General features: G+C 41.0%; 1 protein-coding gene and 1 long non-coding RNA gene across 2 annotated transcripts in view; one reads left to right on the top strand and one right to left on the bottom strand.

Annotated features, from left to right (window-relative positions):
- Positions 1–7,679: 7,679 nt before the first annotated feature.
- The window catches only part of LOC140195438 (uncharacterized), a 72,602-nt gene continuing 56,971 nt past the window's right edge, over positions 7,680–23,310 (bottom strand). The window contains exon 3 of the long non-coding RNA XR_011885469.1: positions 7,680–7,811. This is a non-coding gene — a long non-coding RNA (uncharacterized lncRNA). The remainder of the gene's footprint in view (positions 7,812–23,310) is intronic.
- The window catches only part of LOC140195436 (metalloreductase STEAP4-like), a 36,006-nt gene continuing 26,821 nt past the window's right edge, over positions 14,126–23,310 (top strand). The window contains exon 1 of the mRNA XM_072253731.1: positions 14,126–14,211. The gene's annotated coding sequence lies outside the window, so the exon portion shown is untranslated. The remainder of the gene's footprint in view (positions 14,212–23,310) is intronic.

Below are 23,310 nucleotides of genomic sequence, written 5' to 3'. Positions count from 1 at the left end.
GGTAGGTCAAATATGATGGCAGAATATAGTATAAATGGTAAGACTCTTGGCAGCGTGGAGGATCAGAGGGATCTTGGGGTCCGAGTCCATAGGACACTCAAAGCTGCTACGCAGGTTGACTCTGTGGTTAAGAAGGCATACAGTGCATTGGCCTTCATCAAATGTGGGATTGAGTTTAAGAGCCAAGAGGTAATGTTGCAGATATATAGGACCCTGGTCAGACCCCACTTGGAGTACTGTGCTCAGTTCTGGTCACTTCACTATAGGAAGGATGTGGAAACCATAAAAAGGGTGCAGCGGAGACTTACAATGATGTTGCCTGAATTGGGGAGCATGGCTTATGAGAATAGGTTGAGTGAACTCAGCCTTTTCTCCTTGGAGCGACGGAGGATGAGAGGTGACCTGATAGAGGTGTACAAGATAATGAGAGGTATTGATTGTGTGGATAGTCAGAGGCTTTTTCCCAGGGCTGAAATGGCTAGCACAAGAGGGCATATTTTTAAGGTGCTTAGAAGTAGGTACAGAGGAGATGTTAGGGGTAAGTTTTTTACGCAGAGAGTGGTGAGTGTGTGGAATGGGCTGCCGGTGGCGGTGGTGGAGGCGGGTACGATAGGGTCTTTTAAGAGACTCCTGGATAGGTACATGGAGCTTAGAAAAATAGAGGGCTATGGGTAAGCCTAGGTAGTTCTAGGGTAAGGACATGTTCGGCACAGCTTTGTGGGCTGAAGGGCCTGTATTGTGTTGTAGGTTTTCTATGTTCTATGTTTCTATAATGTAAAGTTCAGGACAGGTCTGTATTATCTACTTAATATTCTGGTGAATTTTAAATGAAATATTCTTCAAGTCTAAAAAAAACTGCTCAGAAGCTTTCAGACCAGCCAACAGATTTGTATATTCAAAGGAATTCTGCCAGTTGGGGTGTGCTACCACTGGAATTTTAAAAATTACCTGTCTACATTCAAAATGTTGAAGTGGGTAATTATAGCCATTGAATCCATAGTTAATTGATTAGTATTGACTTTATGCTCAAGACAATGAAAAAAAAACATTTTGTCAGAAGAGGAAACCAGATTCTCTCCAGAAGATCTGTTATATTGAATAAAGACTTTCAGATCACTAGTTTCAGCGTCTCTCCAGTGAACAACAGTTGTATGACTATGACTCTCTGACTCGTAGCTGTGAAGACGGAGAAGATACAGGGAGAGAACACAAAAGGTGTCGATCTTTGGAATACAGAAGTATAGGATATGTCCCTCTTCTTATGGAGGGTTTAAACCTGAGCCAGTGTCACAAATTGACTGGCCAGTTCTGATACAGAGAAACTGAGTTCAGTCAGAGGTAGGAGTAGGATGGAAAATTAAGGAGACGAGCAATAGGACACTCAGAATCACCCCTGCAAAATGAATACAAGCTCTCCATAAAGTCTGTTTTGGTTTCGACATTACAGAGGAGAGCATATTATGAGTACTGAGTTTGAATAAATGCAAAGGGGTTGCTGCATCACCTGGAATAATTATTCAGCCACTACATGGTGGGAAAATACGTGCTTGTATGGGAAAGTGCTGTAAGAAAGACAGCAATTGGTGAAGACAGAAAAGGGGACTAGGAGAATGGAATGGGGCTCATACAGGAGGCACAGAGGAAGAAAGTAGAGTCAAGTTAATTGTGGAAGTCTGTGGACCTGTAATGGATGCTTATTACTGCCCTTTGCATGAAATGGAGACAGAGAAGTCCAGAAATGGTAAGGAAGAACCTTAGATGGTCCACATATCCCTTGCCAACTTAAAACCAGCCCATTAGCTCCTTTTCCTAAGATGCTGACTCTCCAGTTAAACATTTTTGTCCTTTTTCAGTTTTTATTTCTGATTTCCAGCATTTGCTGTTCTTTGATTTTCTGCACAATTCACTTTCAAACAAGCCAACATTAGAACAAATGGCTTCCTTCATGTTTTGAAATTATATGGAATGGTGAGCAAACTAAATTTTAAAATATTAATTTAGAAGTACGTGAAATTAAAAATGATTAGGTTGTCAATGTTATTTCAATGACAATTGAAATTTAGGTCAAGGTTCCAACAAGCAAAGTTTCTCATTGATGTTTTTACGTTCATGTCCTGCGTATTTTCTCATCATGCATTCAAAATTAATTTAAATAAGATGTGCATAAGAGGTTAGCAGGCAAACGGAAAAAGCTTCAAAGAGGTACATTAAACGTGCTATAAAAATTGAACATCCCCAGTGACTTCTGAGAATCTTTGACACATGAACACTCAGGAGAACATATTGTGAATCTTAAGTTCATGCATTGGATAGGCACAAGACCTCTGTATAAACAGCTGAGGAGCACAACACTTCACAAATCATCCAACTCCCAGCCACACTTTGGCAATTTTTATATGGGAGTCTGTGGCACCAATAGAGCCATATTAGCTATCTCAAAACTCACAAAGCTGGACTGGAAATAAGTCAGCATTGATCTCAAAGGGGCATCTAAGCAGAAATTGCTGATGTTGGGTTTATTATAATGTATGTGTGAGGGACATGTACAATTCAAAACTTGCTTGCAGCAGCACTACGAGCATGTTGCCTGTGCAGCCTATAAAGAGTTAATGACATGAATCAACACACATAAAAATTGCTGGTGAACGCAGCAGGCCAGGCAGCATCTCTAGGAAGAGGTACAGTTGACGTTTCAGGCCGAGACCCTTCGTCAGGACTAACTGAAGGAAGAGTGAGTAAGGGATTTGAAAGTTGGAGGGGGAGGGGGAGATCCAAAATGATAGGAGAAGACAGGAGGGGGAGGGATGGAGCCAAGAGCTGGACAGGTGATTGGCAAAAGGGATATGAGAGGATCATGGGACAGGAGGCCTAGGGAGAAAGAAAAGGGGGAGGGGGGAAGCCCAGAGGATGGGCAAGGAGTATAGTGAGAGGGACAGAGTGAATGCTGAGGGCAACAGTGAACCTGGAGGCTCAGACGGAGCTATGGATGCCATGACATAAGACTGGTGTGTTTAGCATAGGTCAGTAACCACCTCCCTCGTGAAAATGTGATGAGCATATGCAGGAGAAGTCCTTTCTAAAACTATGCTGTGGGTTTGCCTCCTACATAATGCCCCCTCCCTCTTTTCAGACATCTGCTCCGGTTTCTGCTGGTTGCCTTAGCATCTGTTCCTGTTTCTTTGCTGTTCTCTTTGGCAACCTGAAGGCAGCCAAAGAGATCACTCTGCAGCTAAAGCAAATGTAAATCAGCTGACGAACACTGGTGATTCTCTGTTCAGATCAAGTGGAATTTCCAGAGAGATAGGAAACTCAAAACAAACTTCCAAGTGACCAGCAGCCAAAAGTGACAAACAATCTATCAATTTGTGATCCCTTTACATTGTTCCTAACAGGGATCTTCTTGCTTTGGGCATCAATTTAAAAAAAATCTGAAAAAGTTAAAACAATAAAGAACAAAAATGTTAAAATACAGAAATCATGTACCTACATAAATATAAATAAAACAATAAAATACATATAAATATTAAATAAACAATAAATTATTATAAATAATAAAATAAACAACACAAATAACATGAAAAAATAATATCCACCCAGAAAATAATCCCACTACATTAATGATGAAAGGAGATAATTGCAATGCTTTTACCTGGAAATATCGGTATATTGAGCTGGAGGAATCTCTTCTGTTTCTCCTGAGACAGAGTACATTAAATGTGCCTTACCTTGCAATTCTGCCATTCTTACTGTTGGACACAAGACCATAAGTTATAGGAGCAGAATTAGGCCATTTGGCCCAACAAGTCTGCTCTGCCCTTTTATCATGGCTGATCAACTTTCCCTCTCAGCCCCAATCTCCTGCCTTTTCTCTGTAACCCTTCATGCTCTGACTATTCAAGGACCCATCAACCTCTGCTTTAAATATACCGAATGACTTGGCCTACACAGCCACTTGTGGCAATGAATTCTACACATTCACCACTCTCGGGCTAAAGAAATTTCTCCTCATATGCATTATAAATGGACACACCTGTATTCTGAAGCTGTGTACTCTGGTTTTAATCTTCCCCACCATTGGAAACATCCTCAGGCTCCTGTTCTGGGACCCCTTCTCTTCGTGATTTTTATAAATGATCTGGATGAAGAAATGAAGCGATGGGTTAATAAACTTGCTGATGACACAAAAGGTTGGGGGTGTTGTGGGTAGTGTGGAGGGCTGTCAGAAGTTACAGCGGAACATTGACAGGATGCAAAATTGGGCTGAGAAATGGCAGATGGAGTTCAACCCAGATAAGTGAGAGGTGGTTGGTCAGATATGATGGCAGAATATAGTATTAATGGGTAAGACTCTTGGCAGTGTGGAGGATCAGAGGGATCTTGGGGTCCAAGTCCATAGGACACTCAAAGCTGCTGTGCAGGTTGAATCTGTGGTTAAGAAGGCATATGGTGCATTGGCCTTCATCAACCATGGGATTGAGTTCAAGAGCCGAAAGGTAATGTTGCAGCTATATAGGACCATGGTCTGACCACACTTGGAGTACTGTGCTCAGTTCTGGTCACCTCACTACAGGAAGGCTATGGAAACTATAGACAGGGTGCAGAGGAGGTTTACAAGGGTGTTGCCTGGATTGGAGAGCATGCCTTATAAGAACAGGTTGACTAAATTTGGCCTTTTCTCCTTGGAGCAACAGAGGATGAGAGGTGACCTGACAGAGGTGTATAAGATGATGAGAGGCATTGATCATGTGGATAGTCAGAGGCTTTTTCCCAGGGCTGAAATGGTTGCCACAAGAGGACGCAGGTTTAAGGTGCTGGGGAGTAGTACAGAGATGTGAGGGCTAAGTTTTTTACTCAGAGAGTGGTGAGTGTGTGGAATGGGCTTCCAGTGACTGTGGTGGAGGCGGATAAAGTAGGGTCTTTTAAGAGGCCCCTGGACAGGTATATGGCGCTTAGAAAAATAGAGGCCTATGGGTTTCCCTAGGTAATTTCTAAAGTAAGTAGAGGAGGAGAAGATGGCGGCACGACGTAGCTTGTGCAGCCACTCTGGTGAATGATATCTGTAATCTGTCAAATAGGGTGCCGTGCACAATCCTGATTTGATGGAGACAGACATGAGAAAATGGAGGAACATCTGGAGAAACTTCTGAAATGCCTTTTTCGCTGCTGCTGTTACTGTGTGATCCAGAATCTCTGGAGGGGAAGGCCCCAAATCCTCGGCTTTGCTTGTTGCTCAGCAGCTGGGATGGGGTCGAAGCGCTCGGCAGAGATGGTGCTCAGTGCTGAAGGGCTGGTCAGAGGTTCGAAATTTTCGGACGGACTCAGAGTCGGCTGTGGTTGGGTGCTTCCAATGCATCGACAGTTGTCGGTGCCTGGAGGTTTATGGCAGAGAGAGTTTCTCCCTTCTGCTGCCTGCTATCAGGGACTATCGGGAGTCGATCGGAACTTTGAGACTTTTTTTTATCGTTCCCATGGTCTGCTCTTTATCAAATTATGGTATTGCTTTGCAGTGCTGTAATTATATGTTATAATTATGTGGTCTTGTCAGTGTTAGTCTTTGGTTTGTCTTGTTTTTTTAGTGATATCACTCTGGAGGAACATTGTATCATTTCTTAATACATGCATGCATTTCTAAATGACAATAAACGAGGACTGAGTGTCCTCATAATCTTAAAAAAGTACATGTTTGGCACAGCATTGTGGGCCGAAAGGCCTGTATCGTGCTGTAGGTTTTCAGTGCTCTGTGTTCTATGTGCCAAGAGTTCTGGCAGCTCACCCTTCTCCTTTAGAATGCCATCATAGACCTGATCCAAGACATCCTTCACCCTGGCACCTAGTAGGCAACATCCTACGCAGGCTTCTCTCTTGTGTCCAAAGAACCTCATCTCTTTTCCTCTAACTATGGAGTCTCTCATCACTCCTGCAGTCCTCTTCAACTCCCTTCTCTTCTGAGCCGCAGCACCAGACTCCGTGCCAGAGACCCAGTCGCTGCAGCTCCCCCCAGGAGGTCGTCCCCCTCAGTGCTATATTTATTACTGAGAGGAACCAGTCACAGGTGTATTCAGCACTGGCTGCCCTTTCTTATCCTGACAGTCACCCAGTTACCTGCCTCCTGTAACCTTGGAGTGACTACCTCCCTGTAGCTCCTATCTATCACTTCCTCATCTCCCATAGATCATTGGGCTGCATCTCCAGTTACTTAACATGTTCTCCGAGGAGCTGCAGCTCGGTGCACTGGGTACAGATGTGGTTATCCAGGAGGCTGGAGGTCTCCCAGAATCCCCACATCTCACACAGAGAACACAATACAGCCCCTGTAGCCATTTTCACTGCACTAACTGTGCCCTAACAGACGACAGAAGAAGAAGAAGTCACTGCTTCTTCTCATGCTCCCACTGACTGATTGGGCACAGTCCAAACTCTTACCTTACCTTGTCTCCAGAACCCTGAGAACATAGCCAAGTGTGGTTTAAATGGCCACTTTATTAGGTACACCTGTACATTTGCTCGTTAATGCAAATATCTAATCAGCCAGTCAAAGCAGGCATAGTCAAGAGGTTCAGTTGAGAGTTGTAATATTGTTTGATTCAAGCACAACAACCAGGAGGTTAAAAGATCTGCATCCAGGAGTATGAGCAGACATTACGTGCGAGATAATACTAACTTTATTTAGACTTAAAATAATGTGACTCTGTCTGTTCTATGTGGATTCCAGCACATGATGGTATTAGTGGGAATGAGCAAGCAGATAAAATGAGAAAATGAGGCAATGAGACAAGCAGAAGTGGATATTGAAATAATTACAGTAGAGGAAATTAAAAGTATTGTTAAAAGTAAAACTTAATAAATGTGGAGAAAACACATGGGATGAAGAACAGGAAGACAACTTTACAATATCCCGAAAGAGATGGGATGGTCAAGGAATGCTGGAAAGAGCAGGAGGGAGGAGGTGATAATATCAAGATTGAGATTTGGGCACACAGGGTTAAATTGTACATTGTTTTTAATGAAGTATCACAATAATAGGAGGTGTGAGTATTGTAATCAACAAGAAATGGTTGAGCGTGTACTGGTGAGGTATTCAAGATATAATCAAGAAGGGGATGTTGATTTTAAAGTTATCACAGAATAAAATACAATTTAACATTAACAGTATTTTGAAAACTATCACAGGATTATTATTTTAAGTATATTGTGCAGTTCCTTAAGAATATAGGTCTTTTTCATAGAACTTAATGCAAATATTATGGTGGCGGTAATACACCTAAAAGCTGCTTTTAGGTGCATTACCGCCAGCATAATATTTGTATTAAATTCTATGCCATAAAACATCAGAAGAAAAGAAGAGATTCACTTTTAGTTCAGACCAAACATCAGAATGGGGAAGAAATGTGATGCAAGTGACTTTCACCGTGGAGTGGTTGTTGGTGTGAGATGTGATGATTTGAGTATCTCAGAAACTGCTGATCTCCTGGGATTTTCACGCACAACAGTTTCCAGAGAATCGAATGGGATTAAAATACAGATTCTATGTACGGTAAGCAATAAGCTAAAATGAACTGCATTTTAAGCACAACTAATATTAGTTCACATCCACTACTCCCCAGTCCCAAACTTTAATTTGAATAATGCAAACCTGAATGCAATTAATCATGGTTAAATTTCACGGATGTGTTGGAGGCGCCTTTGCACTGGAGAATGTCTTCTTTTTCAATAGCCTATATTTGTGTGTTCCTTTTGCAGTTCAGACGGTGACCTCTACTCAGGGAAAGTCCACGCCATCCATAAGATTAATTCCAGGGCTGTTATTTCACCTGGGAGAAAACAATGTATCTGTTATTATCAGTCTTACAAACATTTAAATCATTCTTGTCTGGCCAATTTCTGCCTGTTCAAACACAGCAGATGGTCTGTCCCTTGTAATCTTACCCAATAAGTTTTCCTGTTTCTGTTTGCTGCAATCTCGCCCTTGCAAACTGGAGAATTTGGAATCTGCACCCATACTTTCCTTCCCACTGTGGGAGCTCTTTCTTCAGTGCCCATTTCCTTCTCCACTTCCGGGGTACACTTGATCATGCTGGTCATCAGTGATCCTTGGGATAAAGGCCTGCTGATTGGATTGTACAAGGCTTGGGATAGAAAAGCCAACCACTTTCTTATAATCGAAAGAAGTCCGTTTGATTAGCCCTGATGCTTGAGGGTGATAGGGTATTGGTATACCCAATGAACTCCTCTACTGATAGCCCAGACTTTCATGGCCTACCCTGAGCTGTGACCCATTATCTGACTATATTTCTGAGGGGTCCCCATAACAACCAACTAACTTCTGCAATCCCTTCAATGTGTGAACCTGGTCAGCTTTTGTGCAAGGAATTGCCATTAACAGACCTGAACAGGTGTCGATCATGGTATGTAAATATTTAAATTATTACTGCTGCGGTAGGGGTCCAATGTAATCAATCTGACATATCTGGGCCAAACTAACCCCCCTTTTAAGGTAGGCTGTTAGCTTCTCAGGGAGTGCTCGTTGTTTTACCTGTTGACACACATCACATGCAGAAAATAACTTCTTTCATCATGTCTACGGATAGTCGTGTACCTCATTGTTTAGCCCATTCGATTGTGCTGTGTACTCCCAAATGACCAGCCATGTTATGTGCCCACTGTCCCATTACACAGTATTCAGGGGTATTGACGTGACATATCCGGATTAACAGGTCCACTTTATTATTAAAGGCAGTGAATAGAGTTTCTCCGGTCTCTGTCCTGAGCATTTCAAGTCACAAGTACACGGGTTTCCAGCTTTGAGATCCTGTGACTCAGGTCTACCTAACAATTGAGCACTTCAAGTAAGCTTATCGATAAAGTTCATTTGATTCAACAAATCAGCATTCAAGAAAATAGTGTAAATTTTGGAAAAGCCTTGCTCCAAAAGCTGATCCATGGCTGGAGTGTGCAAACACACAGGTAAAGTAACTCTATCATGAGTAAACTACCTGATATTTAACCACCCATGGTACAGATTGTGAAAATTGGATTTTCATGAACAAATAAAACAGATCTACAGAAAGCCAGTTATGTCAGCGAAAAGAGGAGATTCCCAATGCTGTCTCAATCCATAAAATTGAGAATAGAGCCTTCTGTATCCTAAAAATAGTGAAGAGTAAACACTGTGAGGACGGTCCTTCCAGGTCCCTTCCCTAGGTTTCGAGTTTCATGTTTTCAAGGTCTCAAGTTTCTTAGGTCTCAAGGCTTTTTCCAGGTCTGAGCATCTGGGTATAAGTGCACCGGCCTAAGCATTCAAAGTTCTCCAGGTCATCAAGGTTTCCAAGGTCTTTTCAAGGTTGCCAAGCTCATTGCAAGGTTTTTAAGGTTGTTACAATGTTTCCAAAGTTTTTTTTTTCCATGTTTCCAAGTTTTTTTCAATGCTTTCCCTGGCTTGAAGACCCCCAGATCCCTCTCGAGGTTTCCCAGGCCTCTCAATTGAGGTCCCTCTTGAGTTCCCCAAGTCTCCCTCTCAAATTGTCCCTGGATGTCAAGTTCTTAGGTCTTCATAGTAGTTGTGTATAAATCCTAAAACACCCTCCTTAACACTACAGTGGAAGTACCATCACTGGTAGGGCAGCATTGTTTCAAGAAGACAGCTTGCCTCCGCTCTCTCAAAAGCAAGTTTCTCAACCTTTCCCAAGGCTGCCAGCATTGTCCAAATACCACAATATGAATGAAAGGAGATATCGGTTCCTGTTTCAGTACTTTACTTTCCCTATTTGCCAAATGATCAAACCTACTGGTGTTAAAATGATCCCTTTTATTTATCCACCCATATTTTAAATGAAAATTTTCACCTCCTGCACTCTTTCCTAGCTCCTCATTCAAGAGTCTCGCCAATATTCAGCTATTGCCTATTTAACCTATTACTTCAAGTTTATGCATTCTTATTACTGACCTGTTTGCCAAAGGAAATATGCTTTTTCTAGTCGATCTAGGTGTCATTAGCACCTTGGGCCTGTGCGCCTAACCATGGAGCGTTAGGCTCTGAGGTTTCAGGAGCACTTGTTAATGGTTGTCTTAATTAGAGTTGGTAAATCCTTGTGCTTCCTGTTTAATCTTGTCAAGTTTATTTTGACTGACAAGGGGTTCTCGTGTTCTGTGATTATTTAAAGCGGATTCCCAATTAGTGCTTATTGCAGGGCTCTTGTTTAGGGAATGATTTGTCCCATGGTGTCGCTCAGTCGAACTGCTAATGTTCTGTTGGAAGTCCTATGTACAAACTTTTGTTTTCTTTTCGACCTGGGAGCCTGTTGTTCCTCCGGACCCGGATTCAGTCATTGCAAGTGCACACTGTAATACTCGGTTTCCTATAATTTTATATATTGTACCTCAATTAAATGTCCCCTCAGTATTTTCTGTTTTAAAGAAAACTACTTTATTATACCTTATCAGCAAAATTCTTTGGCTTTAATGACATCCTGGTGAGCCTCTTGTTTTCCCTCTGGTGTGATCACATTCTACCAGTGGTGTCAGCACTCCAGATTTAGGCTGACTAGTGGCTTATCTAACATTAGATAATTCCCATTGTTAAACTCTATGCTTTGGACAACAATTTAACACTCCTCTTTGCTTTCTTGACCATCTTATCTTCATACCCCTGCATCAGGGATGTCACTGGATGTCTTTGTCTAGAAATTGGAGTCTACCTTTATTTAGTGGACACCTTCCCAAAACACCCATCAGTTGATCTTCCATAAACAAAGAGTGATCTTTTGAAAACTGACTTTAAAAATAATTATTAGAATGATTTCAAGGTGTGGAGGGATACAGACCACGTGCAGACAAATGGGATTAGTTAGATTGGCATCATGGTCAACACAGACATAATAGCTGAAGATTCTTTCTCCACTAAAACAGAAGATGCATGATTCTCAACAGTAGCTGCCTGCAGAGATTGCAGATGCTATGTCATTGCAGATAAATAGTGTGGGAGGTAGTCAAGGCCTGGACAGGGCAATCTCCATGGCAATTAAAGCAGGGTACTATTGACATGGGGAGAAGCACTGAGAGAGAGGGGCATTGAAGCAGGGAGTGGAACACATGAGATCTATGTGAGTGGCTTGAACCAACTCCTGCCAAAAACGTCAGTGCAGGTTGAGAACTATGTGAGTTGTCCAAGCCAGGATGAAGCACTGGCTCATCAAAGTCCAGAGGTTCACAGCATGTATGTATCTGCTGTGCATAGCTGCAAGGTAGTACAGTGAGATCCACCTGGAATATTAAAAAGTCAGGCAGGAAGATATAGACAGTGATATAGTGGAGATCTGTTAACTCATGTCTATGTGCCAACTTGCTGTGCTGTTTTCTCCTTGTTTTAGTTGACGTTATAGTTATTGCTCTAATGTTAGCTCTATATAACTCTAATTAGACAACGCTTGGAGCATCGTGTTCAGTTTTGGTCGTCTCATTGTAGGAAGGATGTGGAAGCTGTCAAGTCAGTGCAGAGGAAATTTAACTGGATGCTGCCTGAATTAAAGAGCATATCTTATGAGGATAGGTTGGGTGACCTTGAGTTTTTCTCTTTGGAGCAAAAGAGGATGAGAAGTGACTTGGCAGAGGTGTATAATATGATAAGAGGCATAGACAGAGTGAGCAGCCAACAACTTCTTTCCCAGGATGGGAATTGCTAATACAAGAAGGCAGGGTTATTGGAGGAAATAATAAGGGGGGTGGTCTGAGGTAGGATTTTTTACACACACAGAGGTGGCTATTTGGAACGCACTGCCGGGGTGGTGGTTGATACATTAGGGACACTTGAGAAACACATAGACACATGGATGAAAGAAAAATGGAGGACATTAGTGGGAGGGAAGGGTTAGATTGATCTTGGAGAAAGCTAAGAGGTCAGCACGATATTGTTGGCTGAAGATCCTGTACTGTGCTGGAATGATTTATGTTCTATTGCAGAAATGAGAGCTGCTCACATTGATGACATTAGATATGCAAAATGTGATTAGGTGAATTACACCTGGAAGTATGTGGGAGTTACATCAAACATGGTACCTGATGCATTGAAAGTGTGTAAAATTGTATTTATGCACAATTTATACATAAGAAATGGTCTGACTTCTAGATTGTGCTCCCTTTATACCTTTGTATTTCTCCCCGTCCCCCACCTTCTTTCATTTTCATTCCTCATTCTGTTTACCCTTTGTAATAGATACAAAATTCTGGAAAAACTCAGCAGATAAGGCAGCATCTATGGAAAGGAATAAAGAGTTGAAGTTTCAGGCCACGACTTTTCATCAGGATTAATTACCCTTCCCCCCCTTCTCTTTTCCTCACCTTCCCATCACCTTGCTCTGACTCGCCTTCTCCTCTCCTTTCTTCCATAGTCCACTGTCCCCTCCTATCAGATTCCTTCTTTTAGCCCTCTTCCCCTTCCATCTATTACCTACCACCTTCATACTTCCTTCCCCCTCCTCCACCCAACCACCTTCCCCCTCAACTCATCTCACCTATCGCCTGCCAGCCTGTATTCTTTCCCCTTCCCCTACCTCCACCTTCTTATTCTGGTACCAGACCCCTTCTTTCCAGTCCTGATGAAGGGTCTCAGCCCAAAACATAGACTGTTTATTCCACTCTATAGATGTCGCCTGACTTGCTGAGTTCTTCCAACGTTTTGTGTGTGCTGCTCTTTAAGTTCTGATCGGAGTTTGCTGTTTTTTCCTAATTATTGTTGTCAGCAGATTTTGAGTTTTAACTATAAAATGGTACCTTTAACAAAAATTAACTTCAATACAACCATTTTCTGATGATATTCCCTAATATGCTAATTCATCTTCAAGGACTATTTAAAGAGTGTTTGCTTTGCCATTGAAAGTCGTGAATTAACTGGAATTGAAAGCATTACTGAATATTGCATAGTATTTCCACATAGAAAAGACCATATTGTATTTGTAATTGGTTTACAGTTTTGGTCATGAACCCACAATTCATAAGTTACAAAATTTTGAGGTAACCAGCATGCATTGCCTCAGGAAATCTTGCTTAATCCAGGCCAATAAAAAAAAACAAATGAACAATACTGCACTATAAAATCAGATGCATCTTTTGAACACTGTAATGTCCCGCTCTCAAGAAATGATTTATGAAGAACAACAAGCAACATAGAAGGGCTCAGATAAAAAAAGAAAAGAAAGACCACATATGACTTCATAATAACAAGATAAAATAGTTATATTGCAAGCAATAATAATCCCATAGCAGTAAATTAACTATAGGTTAATTTATTTTTATGGTGTTTATTGGTTTCTTTGTAGTCTGGGAATGCTCCTTTAAACCATGCAGTTAGCTTGTTCTCTGGACCTAATGCTGTCCTCTCTGTGGATGAAATAATATACGGGGAAGTGACAGAAACACAGGAAAGAAAATAAGGACATGGCAAAATCAAAAATAATAGGAACTTCAGAAATATCAGTAGAGAATCTGGAAGTCAGGCATCAGAGCAAGCAACGGTGATGAGAACAAAATATATTCAAATACTAGCTCAACTTGTTTACTTTTTGATGGTTAAATAAATTGGATATAAGGGAAATATCCCTGTTAGTGCATCTCCAAATGGAGCTAAGAATGGTGAACTAATCCTTTAGACTGGATGAGTGATATCAGGAAGTTTCATGAGTTTGCAATTTAAAGCCCGATTCAGTTAGGATTTGGCTTTAAATTGCAAATACTCATTCAAGAAAACTGGTATAGTGACAGTCTGTACTCATTTTAAGCTTTTATTCAAATTCAGCTTGAAAAATGTTGGCAGAAATTTAAGCACTAAACAAACCTCATTCTTCTTGCAGTTATTGGACTGAAATAACTAAGTCATAGAACAATTTGCAATTCACAGAGAAACAAATTAGACTCGTACTTAAAATTAATAGCAGAGAAACTATGTAGAAACATTTGTCCTGATAAATGAGACTTTTCCCAGGGGCTGTACACAGAGAGCAGAAATAGAATATAGTCATATGTGTGCGAGAATTCCAGTTCTGGCAGAGGTAAAGAGGTGGAGCAAAAGCAGCACTAACTTGAGGCCAGATCATTTTCTTTAAATATTGAGTCAGTTTGGCAAATAAACTTCAGAGGACTGTTTTCACACTCAAGCTAAAAACTGTTTGTTTTTTAGCTGCCTTTATTTACAGTGAGCCAGGATAAGGAATACTAAAATAGGTAAGGCATTTGATTTAGATTATATTATTATAGCCTCTTGCACACTTATTTGTATATTATATATTTTTTTCAAAAATAACCTTTTTCTTTTGCCTACTGGAATTGAAATTAGAAAGCAAGAGTCTTTCTAATAGCAGTTTCAAAAAGTGAAACAAACTTTTTAAAGTTTCAGTATATATTATATTTCAAAGAAATTAAATATCCTGTATTATAGAATGCACAAGAACATGTCATATCATCTGAAATCATTCATTTCTGTTCCTAGACCAAATGGCTCATGGAGTTTTAACACTGATTTCAAAGAAATTGTGTGCAATGTCTGGTAGACTCCAAGCTATGGCCTTTCCTCATCGTGTTTTAGACCATACTAAATCATAGTATTAAGTCTTAGGTTATGTATTAATTTGGAATGAACAGGACAGACCAGAAGGCACCATTTACTGAACTGATAATTTCTCCATTGCAGTTGATATTTGTTTCAGTGTGTGTCCCTTGCAAAAGTCTACATGGTTCTGAGCCCTGTCTTATGCAGCTGTTAGGGACATGCTACAATAACTACGTCCATGTCTCTTCTTGGACCTTTCTGGCAAAGTAGCCTCTCTAAGGAGATGAACAATCGTTTCACTTCCATTACAGCCACAACAAGGGCAGTGTACTGCCTGGTCTCTGTTCTAACTGTACATGAAACAACTGGTGAAGAGGTTCATTCTCACCACCAGCCAATTAAGATCTTGGTGCTTATTGGAAATAGATAAAATAAGAACACACTTTCTTTGTTTTCCTATTTTTCTCATACCCTGTCATTGATATTAAAGTACCTAAGAGTTTAGTATTGGCTGAAAATTGATTAGCAAACTTGTTTTTTCTGTCAGTCTGTTCTATCACTCTTCTGTCCAATTTGGAAATGAACTGGTTTGATTCAGATTTCTTTTCAAGGCCTACTGTGTTAGGCAGGTGAGCTCACTTTTTTCAAATTCCTAGTGAGAAACAGCATTCATTGAGGCATGGTCAGAATATCAAAGAGTCACAGACGAGATAATTATTATGGCATAAAATGAGGCCATTGAGCTCTCTGAAACCATGCCATACCCTTGAAGAGTAATCAATTTGTATCTATACTCATGCAAGTTATTGGATAAGAGAGAAAACGGATTGGATAAGAGAGAAACTGTGTATCCATTAGTTTTGCTTCACATTTTTTTCCTGAATGTTTGTCTAAAATCAAAGTGTCATTTCCTGGCTTGGTTTTAACCTTTGTTTGGAAAAAAAAAGGTTGCATTTGCCATTTACTAGTATGCTGGCATTTCTCCTTCATTTCATAAGGATTATTAGATTATATCATGTCTTTCCACGACATTAGACCACCATATTAAAGATACTGGTAGAATGATTTTCCTTGGTAAAGACCATACAAAGTATTCCAGAATTTCACCCCTCCCCACCACTTATTTGCCCCATCTTCTCAGTCTCTAATCAGCTCTCATACTATTCACTAATTCACAAGACACTATAAGACTTTTGGCTACCTTTGAGATTAGCACTATTCTCTCCTCATAGCTTCTCTTTGCCCATTGTATTTTCCTAGCAGCATACCATATTGGGTAATCAAAGGAGGGTTGTCAAACAATATAAAAGGACATAGATCTGTTGGAAAGTTTGGCAGAGAAATGACAGATGGAGTTTAATCTGGACAGGAGTGAAGTTTTGCACTTTAGGAGGTCAACTGCAAGAGGAAAGTATACAGTAGATGGCAGGATACATGAATGTACAGAGAGATCCTAGGATTCAAGTCTCTATCATCCTGCAAAACAAGTGGATAGAGTGGTAAAGAAGGGTTATAACATCAAGCAACACACATAAAAGTTGCTGGTGAACGCAGCAGGCCAGGCAGCATCTCTAGGAAGAGGTGCAGTCGACGTTTCAGGCCGAAACCCTTCGTCAGGACTAACTGAAGGAAGAGTGAGTAAGGGATTTGAAAGTTGGAGGGAGAGGGGGAGATCCAAAATGATAGGAGAAGACAGGAGGGGGAGGGATGGAGCCAAGAGCTGGACAGGTGATAGGCAAAAGGGATACGAGAGGATCATGGGACAGGAGGTCCGGGAAGAAAGACAAGGTGGGGGGGACCCAGGGGATGGGCAAGGGGTATATTCAGAGGCACAGAGGGAGAAAAAGGAGAGTGAGAGAAAGAATGTGTGTATAAAAATAAGTAACAGATGGGGTACGAGGGGGAGGTGGGGCATTAGCGGAAGTTAGAGAAGTCGATGTTAATCCCTCCCCCTCCTGTCTTCTCCTATCATTTTGGATCTCCCCCTCCCCCTCCAACTTCCAAATCCCTTACTCACTCTTCCTTCAGTTAGTCGTGACGAAGGGTCTCGGCCTGAAACGTCGACTGCACCTCTTCCTAGAGATGCTGCCTGGCCTGCTGCGTTCACCAGCAACTTTTATGTGTGTTGCTTGAATTTCCAGCATCTGCAGAATTCCTGTTGTAAGGGTTATAACATGCTTGTTTTCATTGGTTGGGGCATTGGATATAAAAATTGGTAATTCTTATGGCACCTGTACAAAACATTGGTTAGGCCACCTTTAGAATATGATGTGTAGTTTTGTTGTCCACATTTTTAAAAGGATGTGGAGGCTTTGGAGAAGGTGCAGAAGAGGTTCAGCAGAATGCAGCCTGCACTGGAGTATATTGGTCATGAGGAAATGTTGGAAAAACTTGGAGCACCAGAGGCGGAGGAGGCAACATGATGGAAGTATATAAAATTACAAATGGGTAGTTGGAGAATTTCAGCCAAGGTGGAAATGTCAAATACTGGAGGCCATTAGTTTGTGAGAGGGGAAGAGTTTTCTCACAGTGGCTGGTAATGCCTAGAACATGCCAATAGGAAACAGAGCAAAGCAGATAGGATGGCAATGTTTAAGAGGCATTTAGGCAGGGAACAGAGCAGGCAGACGGAATCAGGTTGATTTTGCATCATGGCTGGAACAGTCACCCTGTGCCAAACTGCCTGTTTCAATGCTGAACCTTTCTAGGTCTCTCTGTATTGTGCACCCTTGTATCATACACACACATCATAAACATAGTTTTGTTGTGTCATACTTCCTATCTGCCTTGTTATCTAAGGAGCTCCAGATAAGGTTCCCTTGGCAATTACCCTGCCTGCACTTGAAACCATCACTTCTGCCAGTCTTTGCTTCCACTTTTTTCCAGACAAATCTCTTCTCATCTCATTGAAGTTAATCCTCCTCCATTTAAGAAGCACAACTTTAGACTGTTCATTACTGATCAATACTTCATGATCCAGTAAACACTGTTCATCACGTGCTCTCTCGCTGGTGCATGTCAATTTTATTACGAGAATTAAATGTAGAAATAGTTCTTTTCGTGTTGGATTGAAAGCAGTTTGATAAAGGAAGTTCTGTTGAGCATATTTCAGAGGTTCACAATTGGGAGTCTTTCCCAAGACAGTTAGGTGGTTAGTGAGCTGTCAGGTCCTGAGTGCCAAATACAGAAGATGACAAGGAGACAGCAAACATGTCTCAAGAGCTGGGAGGTTATGACCTCCACACTGGAGGCCGTTTGCACTTTATTACTGGGTATTTGAGATGGTTCCACCACTGTTGAACAAGGCCACACAAATCCCGCCTTCTATGGAGCGTCAGCATGATCAAGTTGTAGGCTGCTCTCTGACACCAGGGAGCACCTTAATGTCCTTACTGAGCAGAGACATGGCATTACTGATCAGATTTCTGCTTTCAGTGAACATGAACACAGGGCTTTAACCCATAATCATTTCACCCTTGGACAGGAGCAAATGGGCAGTATTCCTTTCCAATATTTTTATTAGTTTCTACATAGAAGAATACAGAGGACAAGAAAGTATATATAAAAGGTCAAAAAAGATTTTAAATAAAAAACTACCAATTACATTCTATCTATTCATAATAACAATCTCATTATCCCATATTCATGTAAGTTAATCAATAGTTATATTGAAATATACTAATTTATTACAAAAAAAAATCTAACCCCTACCAAGACCGAAGCTGCTTATTAAGGAGAAGAAAGGTAAAATACCTTCTCATATAATAAAAAATAATAATAGCCAACATCTGAATTTAAACAATGAATTGAAGGTTTTGAAAATAATTCAGAAAAGGTCCTCACAATGTTTGAAAGTCATGACAAGATTCAGAAATTGAACAACAAATCTTCTCTAAATCTAAGCATGACATAATGTCGTATAACCATTGAGCATGAGTAGGAGGAAAAACATCTTTCCATTTAAACAAAAGTGCCCTCCGAGCTATAAGAGAGCTAAAGGACAAAATATGTAAATCAGATGTCTTCAGCTTGATATCTTGTCCTGCAACAATACCAGATAGGGTCATCAGAGGATTAGGCTTAAAATTGACTTTGAAAGGTAAAGAAAAAGTTTGAAGAACTTCCTTCCAATATTTTTCAAGACTTGGACAAGTCCAAAACATATGAATTAATAAAGCTTCTCCATTATTACATCTGTCACAGTAGGGAGATATATCCGAATAAAAATGAGATAGCTTATCCTTAGTCATATGAGCTCTATGTACCACCTTAAATTGTATGAGGGAATGACAAGCACATATCAATGAAGTATTAACCAGTTTAAAAATTTCATTCCAAGTTTCCTCAGATATTGATGTCTGTAAACCTTGTTCCCAGAGATTCTTAATTTTGTCTGAAGGAACATTCCTCGTCTCCAGTTGTTGTTGTTGTTGTTGTTCGTCCTTCGTAGTCGAAGATGACCATGGCTTCAAAGTCAAATGGGAGATTGGTGGCTGTGGGTCCGGAGGTGACTGATGAGGCCAATCCGGGCCCTGAAGGCTCGCCCATATGTGGGACACAAGTGGGTGGGTGCTGTCGTGGCAGTGGATGCTGCTCGGGCCTTGCGCACAGCACGCTTTTGTTGTGCCTCGATAATGCGCCTCACTTCAGCTGCACGGGCTCCTGTGGTGATCCTGCTGCACCAAGCTAGACAGTCGAAGGCAAGCGTCTCCCACGTGTTGATGTTGACACCCAGGCCTTCGAGGGACGCTTTGAGGCAGTCTTTGTAATGTTTCTTCTGCCCCCCCGACTGAGCGCTTGCCCTGACACAATTCTCCATACGGCAGCTGCTTAGGCAATCGGCTGTCTGGCATTCTGACCACATGTCCAGCCCACCTGGCTTGGGCTTTCAGCAGGAGGGTGTAGACGCTGCAGAGCCCAGCTCGTTCCAGGATTTCCGTGTCGGGGACTTTGTCCTGCCACCTGATGTGGAGGAGTCTGCGGAGACAGCTCAGGTGAAAGTGGTTGAGCTGTTTGGCGTGTCTGCTGTAGACAGTCCAAGTCTCGCTGGCGTAAAGGAGGGTGGTAAGGACCACTGCACAGTAGACCTTCAGCTTGGTGGTAAGGCTGAGTCCTCTCTGCTCCCAGACGTTCTCATGGAGTCTCCCAAAGGCAGCGCTGGCTTTGGCAATCCTGTTGTTGACCTCAGCGTCTATGTTCACTGCGCGAGAGAGTATGCTGCCCAGGTAGGTGAAGTTGGCGGCTGCCTGGAGGCTCTGGCCCTTTACTGTGATGCGCGGCTCCTGGTATGGCTTTCTTAGGGCAGGCTGGTCCATAACTTCGGTCTTTTTGGTGCTGATAGTGAGACCGAAGTTGTCACAGGCTTGTGAGAAGCAGTCCATTTCACGCTGCATATCCTGCTCTGTGCTGGCGTTGAGTGCGCAGTCATCAGCAAACAAGAAGTCTCTGATAACAGTCTCTCGCACCTTTGTAACTGCCTGCAGGCGCCTAAGGTTGAACAACCTGCCGTCAGTCCTGTATCTGACGTGGATTCCTTCTTTGTAGTTACGGAAGGCATCTGTCAGCATGGCAGAGAATACCATAGTGAACAGAGTCGGGGCAAGAACGCAGCCTTGTTTGACGCCATTTGTCACTGAGAAGGCCTCCAACTCGTCGCCGTCACCCAGAACTTTCACCATCATACTGTTGTGGAACTGCCAGACGATTGTGCTGAACTTGCTGGGGCAGCCAAACTTCTCCATGATCTTCCACAAGCCTTCTCTGCTGACCGTATCGAAGGCCTTGGTTAGATCGACAGAGGTTACGAAGAGGTCGCTGTGTTGCTCCTGGCATTTTTCCTGGAGTTGGCGCGCAGCAAAAATCATGTCCGCGGTCCCACGTTCAGCACGGAAGCCGCACTGGCTTTCTGGGAGCAGACCTTGCTTAAGATGTTGGAGAAGGCGGTTGAGCAGGACACGGGCCAGAATCTTCCCCGCAATGGACAAGAGGGAGATGCCTCGGTGGTTGTCGCAAGACTGGCGGTTGCCTTTCCTCTTGTAGATGTGGACTATGCTGGCATCTTTCAGCTGTTGCGGGACCTGTCCCTTTTTCCACATGGACTGGAAGAGTACAGTCAGCTTTTGCATCATGACAGGGCCTCCTGCTTTGTATACCTCAGCTCCAGTAACATGCCATAAATGAACCATTATGAAAAAGTGTCAAGTTGAAAATTACGTCTAGTACGTGCTCATCTGAGCTTATAGGAAATGTGCATAATTGAGATCTTAGAAAGTCTCTGATTTGTAAATATCTAAAAAAGTGAGTTTTAGGTAAGCTATACACATAAAAGTTGCTGGTGAACGCAGCAGGCCAGGCAGCATCTCTAGGAAGAGGTACAGTCGACGTTTCAGGCCGAGACCCTTCGTCAGGACTAACTGAAGAAAGAGTGAGTAAGGGATTTGAAAGTTGGAGAGGGAGGGGGAGATCCAAAATGATAGGAGAAGACAGGAGGGGGAGGGATGGAGACTGACGAAGTCCTGACGAAGGGTCTCGGCCTGAAACGTCGACTGTACCTCTTCCTAGAGATGCTGCCTGGCGTGCTGCATTCACCAGCAACTTTTATGTGTGTTGCTTGAATTTCCAGCATCTGCAAAATTTCTGTTGTTTAGGTAAGCTATATTTAGGTGACAATTGCTCAAATGAAAAAAGATTTCCTCCTACAAACAGATCCCAAAAACATTTAATACCCAATCTGTCCCATTCTTTAAAAACTAAATCAGTCATGGAGGGTTTAAAAAAAAGTTAAAATAAGTGGGACTTGAAAGGGAAAATCTCAATAAACCAAAGTGTTTTCTAAATTGTATCCAGATCCTCAGAGTATGTTTAACTATTAAATTATCAGTTAGTTTACTGACAAATAAAGGAAGTGAGGATACAAGAAGAGAAATAATAGAAAATTTATTAACAGAGTTAGCTTCTAAAGAAACCCATACCGGACAGTCTACATGATTAATATAATATAGCCAAAACGTAAGATATCGTATATCAACTGCCCCGTAATAAAACCTAAAATTAGGTGAGGCTAAACCTCCAGACCTTTTAGATTTTTGAAGATGAACTTTATCTAATCAAGGACATTTATTTTTCCATATACAAGAGGACAAAATAGAATCAAGAGAGTCAAAAAATGATTTAGGAATAAAAACGGGTAAAGCCTGAAAAAGATATATAAATTTGAGTAGAATATTCATTTTAATAGAATTAATTCATCCAATCAACGATATTCAAAGAGGTGACCAATTTAATGATATCCTTATTACATGGTTCAATAAAATAAGAAAGTTTTCTTTAAACAGGTGTTTGTAATTCTTAGTGACTGTTACACCCAAATAAGTAAATTGATTCCTTACAATTTTAAAAGGGAGATTAGTATTAATTGATACCAAATTATTTAAAGGAAATAATTCACTCTTATGTAGGTTCAATTTATATCCTGAAAACTGGCTAAAACAGGAGAGTAGAGGAAGTGCGCAAGGTAACAAGGTCTCAACATTAGAGATAGAAAGCAATATATCATCAACGTAAAGTGGGATTTTGTGAGGAATACCTCTCCTTAAAATACCACAGATATCATTAGATTCTCAAAAAGCAATGGCTAGGGGTTCTAAAGCTAAATCAAAGAGCAAAGGACTCAATGGACAACCTTTTGTAGTTCCGTGGTGAAGTTTAAATGGTTTAGAATTTTGAAAATTAGTAAGAGCTCGAGCAGAAGGAGATAGATAAAGTCATTTAATCCATTGAATAAAATCTGGTCCAAAATTAAATTTTTCTAAGGTCTTAAATAAATAATTCCATTCAACCCGATCAAAGGCCTTCTCAGCATCTAAGGATATCACACATTCTGATATCTCCTGAGTAAATAACATTTAATACACAGCGTATATTAAAATGGGAATGTCAGTTTTTAATAAATTCAGTCTGTTCATCAGAAATAATAGAAGGTAAAATATTTTCAATCCTACGAGCCAGAACTTTAGAAAGGATTTTAGTATCAATATTGAGTAATGAAGTTGGTCTATATGAAAAGCATTCAGTTGGATCCTTGTTCTCTTTTAGGATAAGTGAAATAGAAGCTTCATAAAAAGATTGAGGCAAACTACCCAATTTGAAAGAATCCAAAAAGACTGAGTGTAACTGCGGTATAATTAATGAAGAAAAAGCCTTATAAAATTCTCCAGAAAATCCATCTGGACCCGGAGACTTCCCCGAGTGTAATGAATGTATAGCCTCGGCGATTTCCTCATAAGAAATGGGTTGATCCATCTGTTTGCAATTATCTGCAGAAAGTGCAGGGATATTTAATTGATCTAGAAAATTATTCATTACAATACTACCTTTAGGGGAATTAGAACTATAAAGTTTAGAATAGAATTCCCTAAAGGTATCATTTATTTCAGAGTGATCAGTTGTCCTATCACCATTAGTTTTACAAATTTCTTTAATTTGTCATTTAACTGCAGATGTTTTTAATTGGTTGCCTGATACTTTGTCTGATTTATCTCCATGAATGTAAAATTGAGTTTTATCTTTAATAAGTTGAGTTTCAATTGGCTATGTTAACGGAAGATCATATTTAGTTTTAACTTCAACATGTCTTTTATATAAAACAATTTTAAAATATATTTTTGATTGAATTGTTTCAATTGAATGGCTAATTCAGTTCCTTCTTTATTAGCTTTATTCTTAACACTCGCAGTACAGGAAATAATTTGTCCTCTAATATAGGCCTTGAAAGT

This window comes from Mobula birostris, chromosome 3 (assembly GCF_030028105.1).
Source record: "Mobula birostris isolate sMobBir1 chromosome 3, sMobBir1.hap1, whole genome shotgun sequence".
Lineage (NCBI taxonomy): Eukaryota > Metazoa > Chordata > Chondrichthyes > Myliobatiformes > Myliobatidae > Mobula > Mobula birostris.
Note: the sequence above shows the minus strand (reverse complement) of the source record. Positions and strands in the feature narration are given on the sequence as shown.